General features: G+C 45.4%; 1 protein-coding gene across 2 annotated transcripts in view; it reads right to left on the bottom strand.

Annotated features, from left to right (window-relative positions):
* LOC137532211 (B2 bradykinin receptor-like) overlaps positions 1–24,821 on the bottom strand; it is a 103,913-nt gene that overhangs the window by 8,403 nt on the left and 70,689 nt on the right. The window contains exon 1 of one of the 2 annotated variants that reach the window (XM_068252460.1): positions 19,495–19,962. The exons of the other annotated variant lie outside the window; for it this stretch is intronic. The gene's annotated coding sequence lies outside the window, so the exon portion shown is untranslated. Of the gene's footprint in view, positions 1–19,494; positions 19,963–24,821 lie in introns of those variants that run through there. 2 annotated transcript variants of the gene reach the window in all.

Genomic DNA, 24,821 nt, shown 5'->3' with positions numbered 1-24,821 from the left:
GATCCGGAGGCTTCCCCCACCCGAGGTGAGTACCCCCCAGGGGATGTTTTTAATGTTACAGAGTCTCTTTAAGCCTGGTGCATACACACAATTTTGATTGGCCAATCTTTGGCCAATTTTACTACTTCCATGTTACCCCTAGGCAACCCCCAAAGCACGTTGCCTAGGGGTAACTCTGGACTCTGAGCTCTCCTTTAAACCACATATTAACACTTTAACTACCTCCTGCTACTTCCATCTCAAAAACATTTCCAGAATCCTTCCCTTCCTTTCACAAGAAGCAACTAAAATGCTTGTGCATGCCCTAATCATCTCCCGCCTTGACTACTGCAACACCCTACTCTGTGGTCTACCAAAAAGCAGACTGGCACCTCTCCAATCCCTACTAAACTCTGCTGCCCGTCTCATCCACCTCTCTTCTAGATCCTCTGAGGCAGCCCCTCTCTGCCGATCCCTCCATTGGTTACCAGTTGCCCAAAGGATCCAGTTTAAACTTCTCACGCTTGCATACAAAGCTCTATACAAGCTATCGCCTCCATACATTTCCTCTTTAATCTCCAGACACCTCCACGCCCGGACCCTCCGTTCCTCACAGGAGACCCTTTTGTCCTCCAGCCTAGTCACCTCCTCTCACTCTCGCATCCAAGACTTCTAACGGGCTGTCCCTCTCCTTTGGAACTTCCTCCCTCAGCCGGTTCGTCATGCCATGAGTCTGGAAACCTTCAAACGTACTCTGAAAACACACCTGTTCAGACAAGCCTATAATTTGCTATAGGCAGCACTGAAGGCACACTGGTTCACCCACTAATCCTTGTGTTTCCTTCCCTTTTGTTTCCTCCCCACTACCCTCTAGATTGTAAGTTCGCAAGGGCAGGGACCTCCTCCTAGCGGTTCTCATACTGCTGTTATTTTAAAGAGAATCTGTAACGTCAAAACGTCCCCTGGGGGGGGTACTCACCTCGAGTGGGGGAAGCCTCAGGATCCTAATGAGGCTTCCCACGCCGTCCTCTGTCCCTCAGCGGTCTTGCTGCAGCCCTCCGAACAGCGGCGACGTCATTATTTACCTTCCCGGCTCCTGCGCTGGCGCTCTGGCGGCTGTCGGCTCCGAAGTAGGCGGAAATACCCGATCGCCGTCGGGTCCGCTCTACTGCGCAGGCGCAAGTTTCCGGCGCCTGCGCAGTAGAGCGGACCCGACTGAGATGTAGTTCGGAGCCGAGAGCAGCCACAGCGCCCCCGCTGGAGCCAGCAAAGGTAAATATTGAATTGACAGTCGGGTCTGTCGGCGGCTGTTCGGAGGGCTGCAGCGAGACCCCCGTAGGACAGAGGACGGCGTAGGAAGCATCATTAGGATCCCGAGGCTTCCCCCACCCGAGGTGAGTACCCCCCAGGGGACGTTTTTGAGGTTACAGAGTCTCTTTATGTATATTTGTTCCCCATTATTTGTTTGTACTATGTACAGCGCTACGGAAGATGTTGGCACTATATGAATAAAAAATAATAATAATGATAATTATGAGAGTTTACCTATACAATATGCTCATGCTATTGAAATTCTGTTATCCCTCATACTACATGGAGGAGGTAAAATGGACCAATCATTGCCAAATCACACCTGGATGTGTTTATATACCCTTAGGTCTTGTACCCGCGTACAAATCATGTTGCCCAGCAGGGATCGTCGTGACTCGAGCCATCAGGCGACTGTGTGGGGCAGAGGCTGTACAGACAAGTCACTAGCCTGCAGGTTAGCAACGTGTTCTGTTGCAATGTGCGGGGGGGCATGGGTGGCTACTGGACTAGTGAGTGAATGATGTCACATGGTGGGCGGGGTTAGTAAGGAGAGCAGTGCTCTTGGCCAGCTGCTTTTGCTAGTCTGATCCCTGAACAAGGCATTGGTGGTCACTGTACACATTGTAGATTCTCATTATTATACGTTTCATCTAGTGTGTGTACGCAGCTGTAGGTTATTTTATCAAGGGGGGTCCAATTAAGCAGTATGTTTTTAACTGGAAACTAGTAGAGTGCCTGAAGTTAACACATGTACCACATGGAAAGAACATACTGTGCAAACTCCATCCAGATATTGTCCCAGACGTGAACCAGGAGGTGCTGCGAGGCAAACATGACACCCACCCCAGCCCTGCGCTGCCCTAAGCGATGGTGATGCCAGCAGAGGCGCCGACAGTGAGGCCTGGCATCCGAGGACGAGTGTGACGCTCACAATCCATTGCCACAGATTCCCGTTACAGCTTATAAAGAAATTCATTCATGTGCCGGGAATTCGGAAAAAACATTCATCTAACTGAGAGTCCCAGAATAACATTGAGAAAGGTCCGCTGTGCTGAACGTCTGAATTACAAGCGTGGATTACGCAGCACACAGGATCTCTGTACTCTGTATGCTTCTTCACTGCCTGTAACGAGGAACACCCTGTCCTGTGTGTGCAGCACAGCGCAACCCACGCTAAGCCACTTCCTGCTCTCCCTGTACCAGCCAATCACACGCGGCCGCTGCCAGGACTCTGCTGCCAATGCTATAATGCTTCACTGCTTGTAACGAGGAACACCCTGTCCTGTGTGTGCAGCACACTGCTCCCCATGCTAAGCCACTTCCTGTTCTCCCTGTACGAGCCAATCACACGCGGGGACTGCCAGGACTCTGCTGCCAATGCCACAATGCTTCACTGCCTGTAACGAGGAACATTCTGTCCTGTGTGCGCAACCCACGCTAAGCCACTTCCTGCTCTCCCTGTACCAGCCAATCACACGCGGCCGCTGCCAGTGCTCTACTGCCAATGCCACAATGCTTTCACTGACTGTAACGAGGAACACCCTGTCCTGTGTGTGCAGAACACTGCTCCCCATGCTAAGCCACTTCCTGTTCTTCCTGTACCGGCCGATTCTTAGTCTGGGCTGTGATATCACAAAGCCTTCTGTCCCAAAGCATTTTGGGTGACCAGGTGTTGTTTCTGCTCACTTTGGTTCACACAACAAACAAACCTTCTGCAGTGATGCACCTGCCGGCAGTAATGATGTCACCACCTGTGATAAATTTAAGAATGCAAATCAGGTTGAGAAACGATTTTGCAATGGGCAAACGTTGACTAAAGAATTTATGAAGTAATATTGTAAAAATAAGCATTTTTATTAATTACCGTTTTTTTTTTGGGACTATAAGACGCTCCTAGGTTTAGAGCAGTGATGGCTAGCCTTGGCACTCCAGCTGTGGTGAAACTACAAGTCCCATGAGGCATTGCAATACTCTGACAGCTCTAAGCATAACTCAGGGAGGCAGAGACATGATGGGATTTGTAGTTTTGTCACAGCTGGAGTGCCAAGGTTAGCCATCACTGGTTTAGTGGATAAAACCAGAGGAAAAATATATACAGTATATCAAACCTGGTGCATCCATGGTGAAGGGGCATCTTGTGAATTATGCCTCCTTGTACCTCTTGTGTCTCCCCTGTGCCTTCCTCTGTCCCCCTGTGTCCCCCATGTGTCCACCTCTGTGCTCCTTGTGTCCCCCTCTATGCCCCTTTGTGTCCCCCTGTGTCTCCCTTTGTTCCCCGGTGTCCTCTGTTTGTTCCCCTGTGTCCGCCTCTGCATGGGCACAGTACAGGGAGTCCCCGACATTGCGGCGGGTGGGAGGATTGCATTGGCAGGTGTTTACAAGTCAGGAACTCCATGCATTTGGACTATAAGACACAGTGATTTTTTACCCACTTTTGAGTCTTGTGCTTCAAAAAATACAGTAAACTATAATCAGTGATGTTCCATGTTAAAGTGAGCCTGCAGTGCACAGGAATCCTGCCTCGTTATGTAAAATTATTATAAGTGAGAAAAAAAATAAGAGTTCCTTTCAACCAACCAGTTCCAACCAACTCAGATCCATTGCTGGGCGAGGGGGAGAGACATGATCAGGGCCATAAGGCATGATAGGCACGTGCCTACAGGCGCCTGAAGGAATGGAAAGGCAGCTCACTCCCCTCCCCAGCGCCTCCCTCCATTCTGCCTTACCAATGCAGAGCCCCGAGTGAAGTGTAAATTAGAGGTGACTCGCCTGGGACTCAGCATTCCTCTAACGAGATCTCCCTTCAGTTGGGGGCACCACTAGCTACCTAATATACTTTGGGGCACCTCTAGCAACTTAATACTGTGGGTACATCTGGCTACCTAATGCTAAGGGGCACCTGCAGCTACCTGTGATGGGCAAGGGAAATAAGGGAGAAGTGACAGCTGGGACAGCCAGCCAGCTGCGGTGCAGTTTGGTGGGTGTTTGTTGGAGCAGGGAGGGCGGAGTCTAGGGTGCCAGAACATCTGTGCCTATAGGCTCCTGTGATGTAAATCTGGGCCTGCATGCATGGAGGGCGGAGTCTAGGGTGCCAGGACATCTGTGCCTATAGGCTCCTGTGATGTAAATCCGGGCCTGCATGCATGGAGGGGGGAGTCTAGGGTGCCAGGACATATGTGCCTATAGGCTCCTGTGATGTAAATCCAGGCCTGCATGCATGAAGGGCGGAGTCTAGGGTGCCAGGACATCTGTGCCTATAGGCTCCTGTGATGTAAATCCGGGCCTGCATGCATGGAGGGCGGAGTCTAGGGTGCCAGGACATCTGTGCCTATAGGCTCCTGTGATGTAAATCCAGGCCTGTATACATGGAGGGCGGAGTCTAGGGTGCCAGGACATCTGTGCCTATAGGCTCCTGTGAGGTAAATCCGGGCCTGCATGCATGGAGGGCAGAGTCTAGGGTGCCAGGACATCTGTGCCTATAGGCTCCTGTGATGTAAATCCGGGCCTGCATGCATGGAGGGCGGAGTCTAGGGTGCCAGGACATCTGTGCCTATAGGCTCCTGTGATGTAAATCCGGGCCTGCATGCATGGAGGGCGGAGTCTAGGGTGCCAGGACATCTGTGCCTATAGGCTCCTGTGATGTAAATCCGGGCCTGCATGCATGGAGGGCGGAGTCTAGGGTGCCAGAACATCTGTGCCTATAGGCTTCTGTGATGTAAATCCGGGCCTGCATGCATGGAGGGCGGAGTCTAGGGTGCCAGGACATCTGTGCCTATAGGCTCCTGTGATGTAAATCCAGGCCTGCATGCATGGAGGGTGGAGTCTAGGGTGCCAGGACATCTGTGCCTATAGGCTCCTGTGATGTAAATCCGGGCCTGCATGCATGGAGGGTGGAGTCTAGGGTGCCAGGACATCTGTGCTTATAGGCTCCTGTGATGTAAATCCGGGCCTGCATGCATGGAGGGCGGAGTCTAGGGTGCCAGGACATCTGTGCCTATAGGCTCCTGTGATGTAAATCCGGGCCTGCATGCATGGAGGGTGGAGTCTAGGGTGCCAGGATATCTGTGCCTATAGGCTCCTGTGATGTAAATCCGGGCCTGCATGCATGGAGGGCAGAGTCTAGGGTGCCAGAACATCTGTGCCTATAGCCTTCTGTGATGTAAATCCGGGCCTGCATGCATGGAGGGCGGAGTCTAGGGTGCCAGGACATCTGTGCCTATAGGCTCCTGTGATGTAAATCCAGGCCTGCATGCATGGAGGGTGGAGTCTAGGGTGCCAGGACATCTGTGCCTATAGGCTCCTGTGATGTAAATCCGGGCCTGCATGCATGGAGGGTGGAGTCTAGGGTGCCAGGACATCTGTGCCTACAGGCTCCTGTGAGGTAAATCCGGGCCTGCATGCATGGAGGGCGGAGTCTAGGGTGCCAGGACATCTGTGCCTATAGGCTCCTGTGATGTAAATCTGGGCCTGCATGCATGGAGGGCGGAGTCTAGGGTGCCAGGACATCTGTGCCTATAGGCTCCTGTGAGGTAAATCCGGGCCTGCATGCATGGAGGGTGGAGTCTAGGGCGCCAGGACATCTGTGCCTATAGGCTCCTGTGATGTAAATCCGGGCCTGCATGCATGGAGAGTGGAGTCTAGGGTGCCAGGACATCTGTGCCTATAGGCTCCTGTGATGTAAATTCGGGTCTGGACATGATGTGTGCCTAAATATGTTTGCACTGAAAGAGGTTCCTCTTGCATACGTACAGTGGAGGAAATAATTATTTCCCTCAATGAAATGCAAATCAGTTGCTATCTTTTATTTAAGGTTATTTTTTCGATTTTCCTTTTGATGTGCTATCTGCCACTGTTAAAATAAACCTACCATTGAAATGAAACTGTTCTGAGACTTTTCATTTCTTTGTCATTGGACAGACTTACAAAATCAGTGAGGGGTCAAATAATTATTTCCTCCACTGTATTAGTACGCTGCCAGTGAGCTAGACGTGGGTTGAGTCCGCTAAACTCCCCGGCGTCAGCAGAGGGAGATGTACTTTGGCATCCAGTGATCACCAGAACCCAGAATTACTCTTACGCCTCCGCCCAGTATAACATTTCCGCTATGGCAGCACCTACTTTCACCACTGAGAGATGTGCGTGGAAAGGACCTGCTTCTTTCCTCTTTCCCACTGTAAAAAGGTTGGGAGGAATTTTATGGAATTTTCAGGCCACTTTTCCATGGACAGTCACTTCATACCCTCGGTTAGCTAGTCTCCTAGGTCACAGCCTATCTTTACAGAAACCTGGCTCTCGGCAGAAGTAGACAGTACTGATGGTCGTGTCTAGGAGAAGTCATGGAGAAGCATGTGATCAGTGTTGTCAGGTGATAGATATGTAAGTCTCTGATTAGTGATGGTCATGTCTAGGAGAAGTCATGGAGAAGCATGTGATCAGTCTGGTCAGGTGATAGATATGTAAGTCTCTGATTAGTGATGGTTGTGTCTAAGAAAAGTCATGGAGAAGCATGTGATCAGTCTGGTCAGGTGATAGATATGTAAGTCTCTGATTAGTGATGGTCGTGTCTAGGAGAAGTCATGGAGAAGCATGTGATCAGTCTGGTCAGGTGATAGATATGTAAGCCTCTGATTAGTGATGGCTGTGTCTAGGAGAAGTCATGGAGAAGCATGTGATCAGTGTGGTCAGGTGATAGATATGTAAGTCTCTGATTAGTGATGGTCCTGTCTAGGAGAAGTCATGGAGAAGCATGTGATCAGTGTGGTCAGGTGATAGATATGTTAGTCTCTGATTAGTGATGGTCATGTCTAGGAGAAGTCAAGAGAAGCATGTGATCAGTCTGGTCAGGTGATAGATTTGTAAGTCTTTGATTAGTGATGGTCGTGTCTAGGAAAAGTCATGGAGAAGCATGTGATCAGTGTGGTCAGGTGATAGATATGCAAGTCTCTGATTAGTGATGGTCATGTCTAGGAGAAGTCATGGAGAAGCATGTGATCAGTGTGGTCAGGTGATAGATATGCAAGTTTCTGATTAGTGATGAGCGTGTCTAGGAAAAGTCATGGAGAAGCATGTGATCAGTGTGGTCAGGTGATAGATATGCAAGTCTCTGATTAGTGATTGCCGTGTCTAGGAGAAGTCATGGAGAAGCATGTGATCAGTCTGATCAGGTGATAGATTTGTAAGTCTTTGATTAGTGATGGTCGTGTCTAGGAGAAGTGTTAGAGAAGCATGTGATCAGTGTGGTCAGGTGATAGATATGTTAGTCTCTGATTAGTGATGGTCATGTCTAGGAGAAGTCATGGAGAAGCATGTGATTAGTGTGGTCAGGTGATAGATATGTAAGTCTCTGATTAGTGCTGGTCATGTCATGTCTAGGAGAAGTCATGGAGAAGCATGTGATCAGTGTGGTCAGGTGATAGATATGTTAGTCTCTGATTAGTGATTGCCGTGTCTAGGAGAAGTCATGGAGAAGCATGTGATCAGTCTGGTCAGGTGATAGATTTGTAAGTCTTTGATTAGTGATGGTCGTGTCTAGGAGAAGTGTTAGAGAAGCATGTGATCAGTGTGGTCAGGTGATAGATATGTTAGTCTCTGTTTAGTGATGGTCATGTCTAGGAGAAGTCATGGAGAAGCATGTGATCAGTCTGGTCAGGTGATAGATTTGTAAGTCTTTGATTAGTGATGGTCGTGTCTAGGAAAAGTCATGGAGAAGCATGTGATCAGTGTGGTCAGGTGATAGATATGCAAGTCTCTGATTAGTGATGGTCATGTCTAGGAGAAGTCATGGAGAAGCATGTGATCAGTGTGGTCAGGTGATAGATATGTGAGTCTCTGATTAGTGATGGCCATGTCTAGGAGAAGTCATGGAGAAGCATGTGATCAGTGTGGTCAGGTGATAGATATGTAAGTCTCTGATTAGTGATGGTCGTGTCTAGGAGAAGTCATGGAGAAGCATGTGATCAGTGTGGTCAGGTGATAGATATGCAAGTTTCTGATTAGTGATGGTCATGTCTAGGAGAAGTCATGGAGAAGCATGTGATCTGTGTGGTCAGGTGATAGATATGCAAGTTTCTGATTAGTGATGAGCGTGTCTAGGAGAAGTCATGGAGAAGCATGTGATCAGTCTAGTCAGGTGATAGATATGCAAGTTTCTGATTAGTGATGCTCGTGTCTAGGAGAAGTCATGGAGAAGCATGTGATCAGTGTGGTCAGGTGATAGATATGCAAGTCTCTGATTAGTGATGGTCATGTCTAGGAGAAGTCATGGAGAAGCATGTGATTAGTGTGGTCAGGTGATATATATGTAAGTCTCTGATTAGTGCTGGTCATGTCATGTCTAGGAGAAGTCATAGAGAAGCATGTGATCAGTGTGGTCAGGTGATAGATATGTAAGTCTCTGATTAGTGATGGTCGTGTCTAGGAGAAGTCATGGAGAAGCATGTGATCAGTGTGGTCAGTTGATAGATATGTAAGTCTCTGATTAGTGATGGTCGTGTCTAGGAGAAGTGTTAGAGAAGCATGTGATCAGTGTGGTCAGGTGATAGATATGTTAGTCTCTGATTAGTGATGGTCATGTCTAGGAGAAGTCATGGAGAAGCATGTGATCAGTCTGGTCAGGTGATAGATTTGTAAGTCTTTGATTAGTGATGGTCGTGTCTAGGAGAAGTCATGGAGAAGCATGTGATCAGTCTAGTCAGGTGATAGATATGCAAGTTTCTGATTAGTGATGCTCGTGTCTAGGAGAAGTCATGGAGAAGCATGTGATCAGTGTGGTCAGGTGATAGATATGTTAGTCTCTGATTAGTGATGGTCATGTCTAGGAGAAGTCATGGAGAAGCATGTGATCAGTGTGGTCAGGTGATAGATATGCAAGTCTCTGATTAGTGATGGTCATGTCTAGGAGAAGTCATGGAGAAGCATGTGATTAGTGTGGTCAGGTGATATATATGTAAGTCTCTGATTAGTGCTGGTCATGTCATGTCTAGGAGAAGTCATAGAGAAGCATGTGATCAGTGTGGTCAGGTGATAGATATGTAAGTCTCTGATTAGTGATGGTCGTGTCTAGGAGAAGTCATGGAGAAGCATGTGATCAGTGTGGTCAGGTGATAGATATGTAAGTCTCTGATTAGTGATGGTCGTGTCTAGGAGAAGTCATGGAGAAGCATGTGATCAGTGTGGTCAGTTGATAGATATGTAAGTCTCTGATTAGTGATGCTCGTGTCTAGGAGAAGTCATGGAGAAGCATGTGATCAGTGTGGTCAGGTGATAGATATGTTAGTCTCTGATTAGTGATGGTCATGTCTAGGAGAAGTCATGGAGAAGCATGTGATCAGTGTGGTCAGGTGATAGATATATAAGTCTCTGATTAGTGATGGTCATGTCTAGGAGAAGTCATGGAGAAGCATGTGATCTGTGTGGTCAGGTGATAGATATGTAAGTCTCTGATTAGTGATGGCCATGTCTAAAAGTCATGAAGAAGCATGTGATCAGTCTGGTCAGGTGATAGATATGTAAGTCTCTGATTTGCTGCAATCACATCCTGCTTTAGCACATGATCATAGCTAGCAAATCAGAAACTGAAATATCTATCACCTGACCTGACTGATCACATGCTTCTCCATGACTTCTCCTAGACATGACATCATTAAAGGGGAACTGAAGAGAGAGGTATATGGAGGCTGCCATGTTTATTTCCTTTTAAGCAATACCAGTTGCCTGGCAGCCCTGCTGATCCTCTGCCTCTAATACTATTAGCCATCACATGCTTCTCCATGACTTCTCGTAGACACGACCATCACTAATCAGAGACTTACATATCTATCACCTGACCACACTGATCACATGCTTTTCCATGACTTCTCCTAGACACGACCATCACTAGTAGACGTTCCCAAGATAAAATCCTTTAGTAAAAGAGATGTGGAGCATCCACTAAGTTGCCGTTCAAACGATGTGCCCAGGCCCGGATCCAGCAGCACTCCGGATCAGTCTTACAGGCGTAGAGAAGAGCATTCTTTAGTCATAGTCTGCCTTATGTTATCTATATTATTCCTTGTGTGTTTATGGGCTCTCCTCATGCCCTCCGTCTTTGCCCCGCCCTCTACCAGATGACAGACAGCGGCTTCGGCCGCTGACGTCATCGCGTCTCCCGTCCGGATGCCTGGCGGCTGCGCGCTTGCGCTGTCGCCATGGCGTCATCCGGCACGGTCCCCTAGCTTGTCCGCATGCATGGCCAGCCGGATAGGACGGGAGAAGGGGGCAGAGACGGCGGACATTGGAGATGTGTGTGTACGGGAGGGACACAAAGGAGGCGTCCACCTCAGCAGGTGAGCATTTCAGTCTCCTATCAGGTCCGCTGGATTGTGGATGTTACTGATTGGTTTATAACAGTTTGAAATGATTGGCTACTGCTGATGGGTGGCACTATATATGAGTAGGTGTATCATTGTATATTGTACATGCAGCAAGCTTGATAAAGAGGCGTATGCCTTGAAACGTCGCATTTAACTGCTGTCATGCTATGACAAAATAAAAGAGCAATTGATTATTCTTGATGGTGCCGGCTCTTCTCTACGCCTGTAAGACTGATCCGGAGTGCTGCTGGATCCGGGCCTGGGCACATCGTTTGAACGGCAACTTAGTGGATGCTCCACATCTCTTTTACTAATTGATGTCACACAGCATAGTGTGAGCATTCACGGTGTAATATGGAGGACGCCGATGTTGGGTCTCTGGTGTTCACGTACACCCCAGAGGAGACTATGAGGATTATGGCACGTCTGTCTAAGGAGGTGACCTTTTTGAACATGGCAGACGACAAGTCGATCCGCAAACAGATTTTGCGAGTCGCCAAAGCACATATCACCTTTGAACTCCATTAAAGAACACTAGCTGAGTATCGCAGAGTCAAGCGCATACCTAGAGGAATGAGATCAAATGTGGCACCAATCATGTTTCCCACAGACAAGGACTTTTGTGTAAAATGGAGCAGCATCTGGAACAAAGCGTCCTTTGACGCAATGGTACTGACTATTGAACGCATACAGGAAGAACTACCCAAATTGGAAACACGTGTAGAATTAAAAGCCAAACTTCAAGAAATCATCTCCCCAGGAGAATATGAGGGATTTCTTATTGAGTTGACTAACACCTTGGAGACTCATGAACGGCAGATACAGATCATCAAACGTCAAAAATTCCAAAGAGATGAGCACGATTATAAGATGGGATATGTCTATAATTGGCAAAGACCGATTTCACGGCCTCGTCCTCAACACCGACCAAGACAAGGAGGTAGACCAGGAGGCCGTCCTGTAGATAGCCAACAAGAATCGTCAGATGCCTTAACTTCATCTTCACAAGAGGGAGGATCGGATTTACCATCAGGCCCAGAAGGAAACGCAGGGGCGGGCGCAGGAGGAGGAGAAATCCGGGAGCGATTGCGACCTCGACGCAACCAACCATATCGGAGAATGTGATTGTGGTTAACATCTCCTCGGTCCAATTGACTCAGGCACAGCTCTCTGCGTTGAATTTGGGATTATCATTTGCTCCCACCCATTATCCAGATCCGCTTGAGGTGGATGTCGAACTCCAACGTTTTTTTCGAACAATTAAATTGAAATATTATTTCTCCATGCCCAGGACACTGGACCTTGCCTCTACACCTGTGGATGAAGGTGACCAATTGCAGCTAGGTCAGACGGGACTGCGATCTAAGAGCAAATTCCAGCCCCCGTCTTGTCAGATCATTGATATCTTCATTAAGAAAGTACAGGGTGAAATAGATCTGATGTTCAGAAGATCCAATTTCCTAGGTGTTTCAATAAGGAACAATATCACTAAAGCACAGCAGGAAGCCTTGAGAGAACTGTCTAACAACCCTCTTGTCACAGTTAAACCAGCTGACAAGGGTGGTGCGGTAGTTGTGATGGATACGTCGATGTACCGGGGAGAGGTCCTGCGGCAGCTCTCCGATACGTTGACGTATCGGCTATTAGATCTAGACCCACTTCCGGGTGTTCAACATATTATCTCTGATATAGTATCCACAGCAGTGAGAGATGAAATTATTGATGATAAGTTAGCTAAATATCTAATACAAGAATATCCAATCACTCCAGTGATGTATGTTTGCCCAAAAATACACAAGAGATTGGATAATCCGCCGGGCCGGCCCATCGTTGCAGGGGTCGACTCGGTGTTTGCTCCAATCGCAAAATATTTAGACCAACTATTGAGACCCTTTGTAGTGGCACTTAAATCATACTTACGGGATACCCAAATGTTTTTGAGTATTATACGGAACATGGACCCGGTGGAGGATCCATGTTTACTGGTTACCTTGGATGTGGAGAGCCTCTATACCTCCATCCCACATGATGGGGGTATAGAGGCGGTTCAGCACATCCTGGAAACTGCCTCTGATTATGATGGTAAACAGATTAAGTTCATTTGTGATTTGTTGACTGTAGTGTTAAAACATAACTACTTTAGATTTGATCAATCATTCTATCTTCAGGTGAGGGGCACGGCTATGGGGTCGAATGTGGCCCCATCCTACGCAAACATCTTCATGGGAATATATGAAGAGATGTATGTATACACTAATGATCTATTTAAAAAATATGCTTTGCAGTGGTACCGTTATATAGATGATGTTTTTTGCGTGTGGGCGGGGCCACATTCGACCCTCCAGATGTTCGTTGAAGAATTATCAGCTCGATGTGGGGATATTAAACTCACAATTCATAGCTCAGAGAAACAGGTAGCCTTTTTGGACACGGTTACCAGAAGTGGGGATCGGTTGGTTACCGGCCTCTGTGTTAAGCCCACGGATGTGAACTCCCTATTGCATTTCGGGAGTTTCCATCCATGGGCTACGAGGAGGTCGGTCCCAACTAGTCAGTTTCATAGGATATCTAATATTGTTGATGATGAGGCAGTGCGTGGACACAGGATGGAGGAGATGGAAGAAAAATTCTTAGCCAGAGGTTATCCCAAAGATATATTACAGAGGTCACGTGCTAGGGTGGCTGGATGTGCAGAGGGACGCAGACCCAGACAGCAGTTGAGTAAATGCATACCTTTTGTTACGAAGTATAACACTAAGAGTGACACAATTGCGAAAATTGTTAGACGGCATTGGCATCTGTTGTCTGACACTTTTCCAGAAATTGAGTATTTTAGAAACCCTCCATTGATTTCATACAAACGTGCCCCAACCCTTCGAGATCGGTTGGTGCATGCAGAAACAGTGAGGGAGGCCCCTCAGAGAACTAATAGGAGAGGCACTTATCCATGTCTCAATTGTGTGCACTGTAGTGCAGTGATTAAGGGGGATGAAATCTGTCACCCCTACCGCGGTACTAAATTTAAGGTCAACGGGTGGCATACATGCGACTCTAAATATGTTGTATATGCATTGAAATGTCCGTGTGGTTTGCTCTACATTGGACAAACCACGCAGAAACTAAAAAAGCGGCTGTCGTCGCACAAGCATGCGATTCGTGAACGGCTAGTTGATCAGGCCGTAGCATCACATTTTGTACAGGCTAAACACAGTGCAAGCCAGCTGAGGTTCATGGTCGTTGAACAAGTGGCTCCGTTGAGACGTGGAGGTGACCGTATTAAAAAATTACTTTGGAGAGAAGCATATTGGATTAAGAGGCTGGATACAATGGAGCCACGGGGTCTGAACAGAGAGTTGGATCTTATTCCATTTATATGATTGCCCGTCTCCATTGTACCCAGCCACTGATATATCTGTAATTAGGATTCATGTTATATTTTATTAATATTAGTTTATTCAGTATTCTAATTTTTTCAGTACTCTAATTTTTGAACAATTTTGAGGTAGTGTGGGACCATCCAATTGATGGCTCTTACTTACTTTTGACAGCACATGCGTAGTAGCCCTATAAATTGTATGTCTGGGTACTGTGTCCTAATGCATGTCTGGCGGCTCTGCACCTTGGCCTCTGTGAATTTACATGCTTCCCCTGTATATAGCCTTATATGCGTATGGCTCATTATATAATTTCAGCAGCATTCTTTAGTCATAGTCTGCCTTATGTTATCTATATTATTCCTTGTGTGTTTATGGGCTCTCCTCATGCCCTCCGTCTTTGCCCCGCCCTCTACCAGATGACAGACAGCGGCTTCGGCTGCTGATGTCATCGCGTCTCCCGTCCGGACGCCTGGCGGCTGCGCGCTTGCGCTGTCGCCATGGCGTCATCCGGCACGGTCCCCTAGCTTGTCCGCATGCGCGGCCGGCGTGGTGGGATAGCCGGATAGGACGGGAGAAGGGGGCAGAGACGGCGGACATTGGAGATGTGTGTGTACGGGAGGGACACAAAGGAGGCGTCCACCTCAGCAGGTGAGCATTTCAGTCTCCTATCAGGTCCGCTGGATTGTGGATGCTACTGATTGGTTTATAACAGTTTGAAATGATTGGCTACTGCTGATGGGTGGTACTATATATGAGTAGGTGTATCATTGTATATTGTACATGCAGCAAGCTTGATAAAGAGGCGTATGCCTTGAAACGTTGCATTTAACTGCTGTCGTGCTATGACAAAATAAAAGAGCAATTGATTATTCAAGATAAAATCCTTTGCAGTGACTTTGGAGGAGCTGTGATTGTGTTTCACGTGTTTGTGGCTTTGGGTTACCACATTTTGCATCACTTGGCTGCCCCGATGAGGCTCTTGCACGCTAACTGACCCAAGTCACGCTTTCTGGCAGATACATTTGGAAAAACTACAAGGAGGAAACTGAATATCATTTTTGGACTCAACATCAGCCAGTGCACAGCAGGAGAAACGAGCCGCCCAACAAGTGTAAATAAATAGCAGAATGTCGGTTTACTTACAAGAAGATGAAATACTCGTCACTGATAAAAGCTTTTACAAACAAGAAATAAACTTTTATTTACAGTGAATCCAGATCTCACAACATGGCCTGTTATGGAAGCAAATTCCCATCACCCTTTTACCCTCCAACGTCCCTCTTTTGCGTGCATGGTGTTTCCCACCCGGTCAGTTTGGTGAACCATGTGGCCACCCTGACGCCGCTGAAATTACTATTTCCCCCCCGAATCGTAGCAACTTGAGGGAGGGAGAAGTAATTTGGTGTCTGGCTATTGCCGGCATCCCAATTACACCGCTGCGCGGTCATAGACATTATAATATGGGGAAAGCATGAGCTAAAATGACTTGAATCGCCTCTTTTTGGACTGATGCTACAAAAAAGAGGTCACATCATTCCAAATGATTGCAGTGCCCATCTCCAAATACTAATAGAACGGAAGATTAGTGGTGGATGAAAGGATCAAGAAGATTTGGAAACAGGGGTATAATTTATTGATGGTGGTGGTTGGGGAGCCCTTGTACTTACCAACGTCTGAGATACAGAGGTCCAGCCTCCAGATTGGGAGATGTTGTGGCCTCCGGTGTTCTGGGTGGGGGGCTTGCAATGGACACTTTTGTAATTTGACCCAGGCGAATGGATCTCCGTGCAGTGGGGTCACCAGTGGGGAAAGTGGGGACCCCTGGCTTATACAAAAAAGGGAGGAAGGTGGATCTTATTTAAGTTAGTTAGTTAGGAGTGGGAGAGGGTTAATATTCTTGCCTTACAGTTCCGGGGTCCCAGGTTTGAATATCGTTATGGGGGTTGCATGGAGTTTGTCTTTTGTATTTTCTCACTTGTGTCGGGTTTCTCCTACAATCCAAAAACAAACTGGTGGGTGGAGTGGCTTCTCTCTAAATGGAACTGTACTGTGGTAGGAATATCAGATTGTAACCATGGGAAGAATATTAGACTGGGGGCTGCTCTGAAGGACAGTTAGTGAAATGAATTATTAAATGTCATATATACAGATGATCAGTAATAGTCAGAGTCGGGAATCTCGACACTTGCAAAATACAGTATCGAGAATTTCAATGTAGGGCCAGATATACTATAGGAACTCTGGTGATGGGAAAGGGGGGGGGGGGGGTTGGGGGCGGTGCCCTCAAGACTAAGAAACCAAAACGGGTAGAAACGGACTAAGAAACCAAAACGGACAGAAACGGCCCTGGACGCTTGCAACATTTACCCGACCTGGTCAATCATCAATACATTGTGTATTGTGAGTTCACCTCCTTCAGCTGCTGGTGGAAGATAGGCCACCCTCTCATGCACAATATATTGCACACATTTTCAGATGTAGGGTGTATGTATGAACAGACTGCCTGTCACTACAACATTGACTGCTAACTAAGGAGCTGTGGGCCCCATTGCAAGTTTTACAATGGGCCCCACCAAGCACTCTATACATAACAATCAATATAGCGCACCAAAACCTGCCGAGGACAACCACAGTGTCAGAGGTGCAAGAGGGGAATGGGAAATAGTTTGTTAATGATTACTACTATTCAAAGCATCTATAGAAGTGATTATTACCAGCACAGGGCCAATAGAGAGCTAATACTGTGGTTGTGGGAGGGCCCCTATTGCCCAAGGGCCCCGGTGCAGTCACAGCCTCTGCAGCCCATATTGCTATACCACTGCTGACTTCATAAAATGGTTTCTACCTACAAGTGCATAATCACACAGTCTGTTGCTTTTGTCAGTCTGTAAATCTATATGAGCCTCTGTGTTTATACACTGACGGAAATCTACAGATACTTCTGTTACCAGATCAGCTGAGATTATGAGAAATGTCTAAATAAATGCACATAACAGCTTTCACCTGGCACTGCGGCTGTCACCGGCTGCCTGGACTTTCCGCTATGATGTAACCAGAGCGTGTGGTTTATGATTCCGGTCTGAGACATCTTCCTATAATGTTTGTAGATTCTGGCGTCTACCCCAGATTCCTGCACAACTTACAGTGGACCTAAAACTCTTGCACAGGACAGAAGGAAAACAGAGAGAAAGGCACCCTGTGTGTATTTATAGATTTTAGCCTGTCTAATCCCCCCTCATGTGTGACTAATTACAACTGTAATTTGATCTCTCATCTGTGTCAGCTGGCTGCCTCGGCAGAGTAGCTTATTTGTAAGCACAGGATGTTAACAATATTATGTCTGCTTCTGTGAAGGCAGGAAGTAGACACACTGCAGATTTATTGCGTGATTTGTATCAGCTGTAACAAGGAAATGTTTTTCTTCATAGGTTATTATGCTGCTGTTTATCTTTTAGCGCAGAGAGGAAGTTCTGAGTTCAGGTCCACTTTAAAGTGGCTCTGCAGTGAGAGGCGGCCATTGCTTAGTTCCTTTTCAAAAAGAAGCTGCTTGCTTGGCTGTTGTACACAGGCCAGAAGTCCTGAATCCAGCCTGGAATATACCAGCTTCCATCAGCAGATATTAGATACGATGTACATGGATATAAAGATATGTACACAGCCAGGCAGGATTGCTGCTGGCTGGCAGGTTCGGCGTTTGACCTCTCGGCCAACAGTTCACGACCTGATGCTGTATAGACCCCTCACTAGCCTGCAGACTAGCGATGCGTCTGTTGCTATGAAGAGGGCGGAGGGACGATGAGAGGCAGATTCACGCAGGTTGGGTGAGTGGGAAAAGCAATGTGGTCACTCAGGCATCGGGGATCACTAAAGATTCAACCAGCTGGATCCTTACAAGACATCGAGTGACCACTTTACACATGCTAGATTCTTGCTACAGTCTCAGCTGAGGCTGTCCTTATCGGCCACCATGGCCAACTTTATTCTAATGTGTGAATATAACTTGTAAAGCAGTCAGTGTGCAGCTTGTATAACAGTGTAAATATTGTATGATATCTTCTCATGGGACAACACTGCAGATGTGACGCTGTGATACAATGTAAAGCAGTCAGTGTACAGCTTGTATAACAGTGTAACATTGTATGATATCTTCTCATGGGACAACACTGCAGATGTGACGCTGTGATACAATGTAAAGCAGTCAGTGTACAGCTTGTATAACAGTGTAATATTGTATGATATCTCCTCATGGGACAGCACTGCAGATGTGACACTGTGATACAATGTAAAGCAGTCAGTGTGCAGCTTGTATAACAGTGTAAATATTGTATGATATCTTCTCATGGGACAACACTGCAGATGTGACGCTGTGATACAATGTAAAGCAGTCAGTGTACAGCTTGTATATAAGTGTAATATTGTATGATATCTTCTCATGGGATAACACTGCTGATGACGCTGTGATACAATGTAAAGCAGTCAGTGTACAGCTTGTATAACAGTGTAAATATTGTATGATATCTTCTCATGGTACAGCACTGCAGATGTGACACTGTGATACAATGTAAAGCAGTCAGTGTGCAGCTTGTATAACAGTGTAAATATTGTATGATATCTTCTCATGGGACAACACTGCAGATGTGACGCTGTGATACAATGTAAAGCAGTCAGTGTACAGCTTGTATAGCAGTGTAAATATTGTATGATATCTTCTCATGGGACAACACTGCAGATGTGACGCTGTGACACAATGTAAAGCAGTCAGTGTACAGCTTGTATAACAGTGTAAATATTGTATGATATCTTCTCATGGGACAACACTGCAGATGTGACACTGTGATACAATGTAAAGCAGTCAGTGTACAGCTTGTATATAAGTGTAATATTGTATGATATCTTCTCATGGGATAACACTGCTGATGACGCTGTGATACAATGTAAAGCAGTCAGTGTACAGCTTGTATAACAGTGTAAATATTGTATGATATCTTCTCATGGGACAGCACTGCAGATGTGACACTGTGATACAATGTAAAGCAGTCAGTGTACAGCTTGTATAACAGTGTAAATATTGTATGATATCTTCTCATGGGACAACACTGCAGATGTGACACTGTGATACAATGTAAAGCAGTCAGTGTACAGCTTGTATATAAGTGTAATATTGTATGATATCTTCTCATGGGATAACACTGCTGATGACGCTGTGATACAATGTAAAGCAGTCAGTGTGCAGCTTCTATAACAGCAGAGGGAAGATAGCGCCTATGGCAGCACTGAAATTGCACCAACTCCCACCCACCTCAGGACTTTTTGTTTTCTGAAATTAAAAAGTGTGAAATAAAGCTGTAATAAGGTAATTGTCACTGAAATCAAAGAAGAACTTCCTGTTTTCAGGCAATTATAGGCTTTTTACTCTTGTCGGCAATGCAATGCATTTTCACTAACAGAGTCATTGCTCGTATAGAATATAAACTCACCGTATAGTGTGGTATACAGTCTCCATCTTCTGTGGATTTGTTGGATCTGTGGATCTGTTTTTGGATCTGTGGATCTGTGGATCTGTTGGATCTGTGGACCTGTTGGCTCTGCGGATCTGTGGATCTGTTGTTGGATCTGTTAATATGTTGTTGGATCTGTGGATCTGTGGACCTGTTGGATCTGCTGATCTGTTGTTGGATCTGTGGATCTGTTGGATCTGTGGACCTGTTGGCTCTGCGGATCTGTTGATCTGTTGTTGGATCTGTGAATATGTTGTTGGATCTGTGGATCTGTGGACCTGTTGGATCTGCTGATCTGTTGTTGGATCTGTGGATCTGTTGTGAGTCTGCTTCAGCTTTCCGTGGGAGGTGAAGGCTGCAATTCTTTCCTTTACTCTCACTATTTGAACATTCTTGTTCAGACTTGCTAGCCTAAGCATCCAGTGTCATTTTACTTCAAAGTGAAGTGAGGCAGATGATTACACTGCAGACACTGCACAGATTATTATCACACTGTATCCAGTGACAGCCTGGGGTTGCCCACGTTTGCAAGGAAGGCAGGGACTTCTGGAGAGCTGGTGAGGCTGTCACTGCAGCAGCTCCACACATGTCCCCCCGCCAATCCTCTCCCACCCCCATCAGCCCCAGCGGCACATAACACATGACTTTGTGCAACCAATCAGGAGGGGGATGTGAGCAGCGCCAATGTTGCCAAGGCAACAAGAGAAGCTAGGAGGGTAACAGTACACCAGTCCTCTCCCCCTGCTGTACGGGCTGGGCCCCGGGAAGCATAGTGGTAATGGCGCTGGCGGCCGTGGCCAGAAGATGATGGGAAGGAGACAGGACTCAGTGAGGAGGTGCTCAGGTATGGAGAGATTTATTTGCTTACAGATGTGCCCCCAGGTGAGTGAAAAGGGGTGCCTATGGCAGGTTCCCTATGTGCACCCCTCCAGATACTGTGGTGACCCACACTTGTGAGTATAATCTCATTTATTTTAATATATTCAGATTCACTAAGAAATACTACACCAGATTGGGCTCTCGGTTTCATATTCTTGTTTTCTAAGCATCATACAATATTTACACTGTTATACAAGCTGTACACTAACTGCTTTACATTGTATCACAGTGTCACATCTGCAGTGCTGTCCCATGAGAAGATATGATACAATATTTACACTGTTATACAAGCTGTACACTGACTGCTTTATATTGTATCAGTGTCACATCTGCAGTGCTGTCCCATGAGACGATATCATACAATATGTACAGTTATACAAGCTGTACACTGACTGCTTTACATTGTATCACAGCGTCACATCTTCAGTGTTGTCCCATGAGAAGGTATCATACAATATTACACTGTTATACAAGCTGTACACTGACTGCTTTACATTGTGTCACAGTGTCACATCTGCAGTGTTGTCCAATGAGAAGATATCATACAATCTTACACTGTTATACAAGCTGTACACTGACTGCTTTACATTGTATCACAGCGTCACATCTGCAGTGTTGTCCCATGAGAATATATCATACAATATTTACACTGTTATACAGGCTGTACACTGACTGCTTTACATTGTATCACAGGGTCACGTCTGCAGTGCTGTCCCATGAGAAGATATCATACAATATTACACTGTTATACAAGCTGTACACTGACTGCTTTACATTGTATCACAGCGTCACATCTGCAGTGCTGTCCCATGAGACGATATCATACAATATGTTCAGTTATACAAGCTGTACACTGACTGCTTTACATTGTATCACAGCGTCACATCTTCAGTGTTGTCCCATGAGAAGGTATCATACAATATTACACTGTTATACAAGCTGTACACTGACTGCTTTACATTGTGTCACAGTGTCACATCTGCAGTGTTGTCCCATGAGAAGATATCATACAATATTACACTGTTATACAAGCTGTACACTGACTGCTTTACATTGTATCACAGCGTCACATCTGCAGTGTTGTCCCATGAGAATATATCATACAATATTTACACTGTTATACAGGCTGTACACTGACTGCTTTACATTGTATCACAGGGTCACGTCTGCAGTGCTGTCCCATGAGAAGATATCATACAATATTACACTGTTATACAAGCTGTACACTGACTGCTTTACATTGTATCACAGCGTCACATCTGCAGTGTAGTCCCATGAGAAGGTATCATACAATATTACACGGTTATACAAGCTGTACACTGACTGCTTTACATTGTATCACAGCGTCACATCTGCAGTGCTGTCCCATGAGAAGATATCATACAATATTTACACTGTTATACAAGCTGTACACTGACTGCTTTACATTGTATCACAGTGTCACATCTGCAGTGCTGTCCCATGAGAAGATATCATACAATATTTACACTGTTATACAAGCTGTACACTGACTGCTTTACATTGTATCACAGCGTCACATCTGCAGTGCTGTCCCATGAGAAGATATCATACAATATTACACTGTTATACAAGCTGTACACTGACTGCTTTACATTGTATCACAGTGTCACATCTGTAGAGCTGTCCCATGAGAAGATATCATACAATATTTACACTGTTATACAAGCTGTACACTGACTACTTTACATTGTGTGACAGTGTCACATCTGTAGTGCTGTCCCATGAGATGATATCATACAATATTACACTGTTATACAAGCTGCACACTGACTGCTTTACATTGTGTCACAGTGTCACATCTGCAGTGCTGTCCCATGAGAAGATATCATACAATATTTGCACTGTTATACAAGCTGTACACTGACTGCTTTACATTGTATCACAGCGTCACATCTGCAGTGCTGCCCCATGAGAAGATGTCATACAATAGTTACACTGTTATACAAGCTGTACACTGACTGCTTTACATTGTATCACAGTGTCACATCTGCAGTGCTGTCCCATGAGAAGATATCATACAATATTTACACTGTTATACAAGCTGTACACTGACTGCTTTACATTGTATCACAGCGTCACTTCTGCAGTGTTGTCCCATGAGAAGATATCATACAATATTTACACTGTTATACAAGCTGTACACTGACTGCTTTACATTGTATCACAGCGTCACATCTGCAGTGCTGTCCCATGAGAAGATATCATACAATATTTACACTGTTATACAAGCTGTACACTGACTGCTTTACATTGTATCACAGCGTCACATCTGCAGTGCTGCCCCATGAGAAGATGTAATACAATAGTTACACTGTTATACAAGCTGTACACTGACTGCTTTACATTGTATCACAGTGTCACATCTGCAGTGCTGTCCCATGAGAAGATATCATACAATATTTACACTGTTATACAAGCTGTACACTGACTGCTTTACATTGTATCACAGCGTCACTTCTGCAGTGTTGTCCCATGAGAAGATATCATACAATATTTACACTGTTATACAAGCTGTACACTGACTGCTTTACATTGTATCACAGCGTCACATCTGCAGTGCTATCCCATGAGAAGATATCATACAATATTTACACTGTTATACAAGCTGTACACTGATTGCTTTACATTGTATCACAGTGTCACATCTACAGTGTTGTCCCATGAGAAGATATCATACAATATTTACACTGTTATACAAGCTGTACACTGACTGCTTTACATTGTATCACAATGTCACATCTGCAGTGTTGTCCCATGAGAAGATATACAATATTACACTGGTATACAAGCTGTACACTGACTGCTTTACATTGTATCACATCGTCACATCTGCAGTGCTGTCCCATGAGAAGATATCATACAATATTACACTGTTATACAAGCTGCACACTGACTGCTTTACATTGTATCACAGTGTCACATCTGCAGTGCTGTCCCATGAGAAGATATCTTACAATATTACACTGTTATACAAGCTGTACACTGACTGCTTTACATTATGTCACAGCATCACATCTGCAGTGTTGTCCCATGAGAAGATATCATACAATATTACACTGTTATACAAGCTGTACACTGACTGCTTTACATTGTATCACAGCGTCACATCTGCAGTGTTGTCCCATGAGAAGATATCATACAATATTACACTGTTATAGAAGCTGCACACTGACTGCTTTACATTGTATCACAGTGTCACATCTGCAGTGCTGTCCCATGAGAAGCTTTCATACAATATTACACTGTTATACAAGCTGTACACTGACTGCTTTACATTGTATCACAGCGCCACATCTGCAGTGCTGTCCCATGAGAGGATATCATACAATATTACACTGTTATACAAGCTGTACACTGACTGCTTTACATTGTGTCACAGCGTCACATCTGCAGTGTTGTCCCATGAGAAGATATCATACAATATTACACTGTTATACAAGCTGTACACTGACTGCTTTACATTGTATCACAGCGTCACATCTGCAGTGTTGTCCCATGAGAAGATATCATACAATATTACACTGTTATACAAGCTGCACACTGACTGCTTTACATTGTATCACAGCGTCACATCTGCAGTGCTGTCCCATGAGAAGATATCATACAATATTTACACTGTAATACAAGCTGTACACTGACTGCTTTACATTGTATCACAGTGTCACATCTGCAGTGTTTTCCCATGAGAAGATATCATACAATATTTACACTGTTATACAAGCTGTACACTGACTGCTTTACATTGTGTCACAGTGTCACATCTGCAGTGCTGTCCCATGAGAAGGTATCATACAATATTTACAGTGTTATACAAGCTGTACACTGACTGCTTTACATTGTATCACAGCGTCACATCTGCAGGGTTGTCCCATGAGAAGATATTATACAATATTCACACTGTTATACAAGCTGTACACTGACTGCTTTACATTGTATCACAGTGTCACATCTGCAGTGTTGTCCCATGAGAAGATATCATACAATATTTACACTGTTATACAAGCTGTACACTGACTGCTTTACATTGTATCACAGCGTCACATCTGCAGTGTTTTCCCATGAGAAGATATCATACAATATTTACACTGTTATACAAGCTGTACACTGACTGCTTTACATTGTATCACAGTGTCACATCTGCAGTGCTGTCCCATGAGAAGATATCATACAATATTTACACTGTTATACAAGCTGTACACTGACTGCTTTACATTGTATCACAGCGTCACATCTGCAGTGTTGTCCCATGAGAAGATATCATACAATATTTACACTGGTATACAAGCTGTACACTGACTGCTTTACATTGTATCACAGTGTCACATCTGCAGTGTAGTCCCATGAGAAGATATACAATATTACACTGTTATACAAGCTGTACACTGACTGCTTTACATTGTATCACA

This window comes from Hyperolius riggenbachi, chromosome 9 (genome assembly GCF_040937935.1).
Source record: "Hyperolius riggenbachi isolate aHypRig1 chromosome 9, aHypRig1.pri, whole genome shotgun sequence".
Lineage (NCBI taxonomy): Eukaryota > Metazoa > Chordata > Amphibia > Anura > Hyperoliidae > Hyperolius > Hyperolius riggenbachi.
This window is presented reverse-complemented; position numbering and strand designations above follow the sequence as displayed.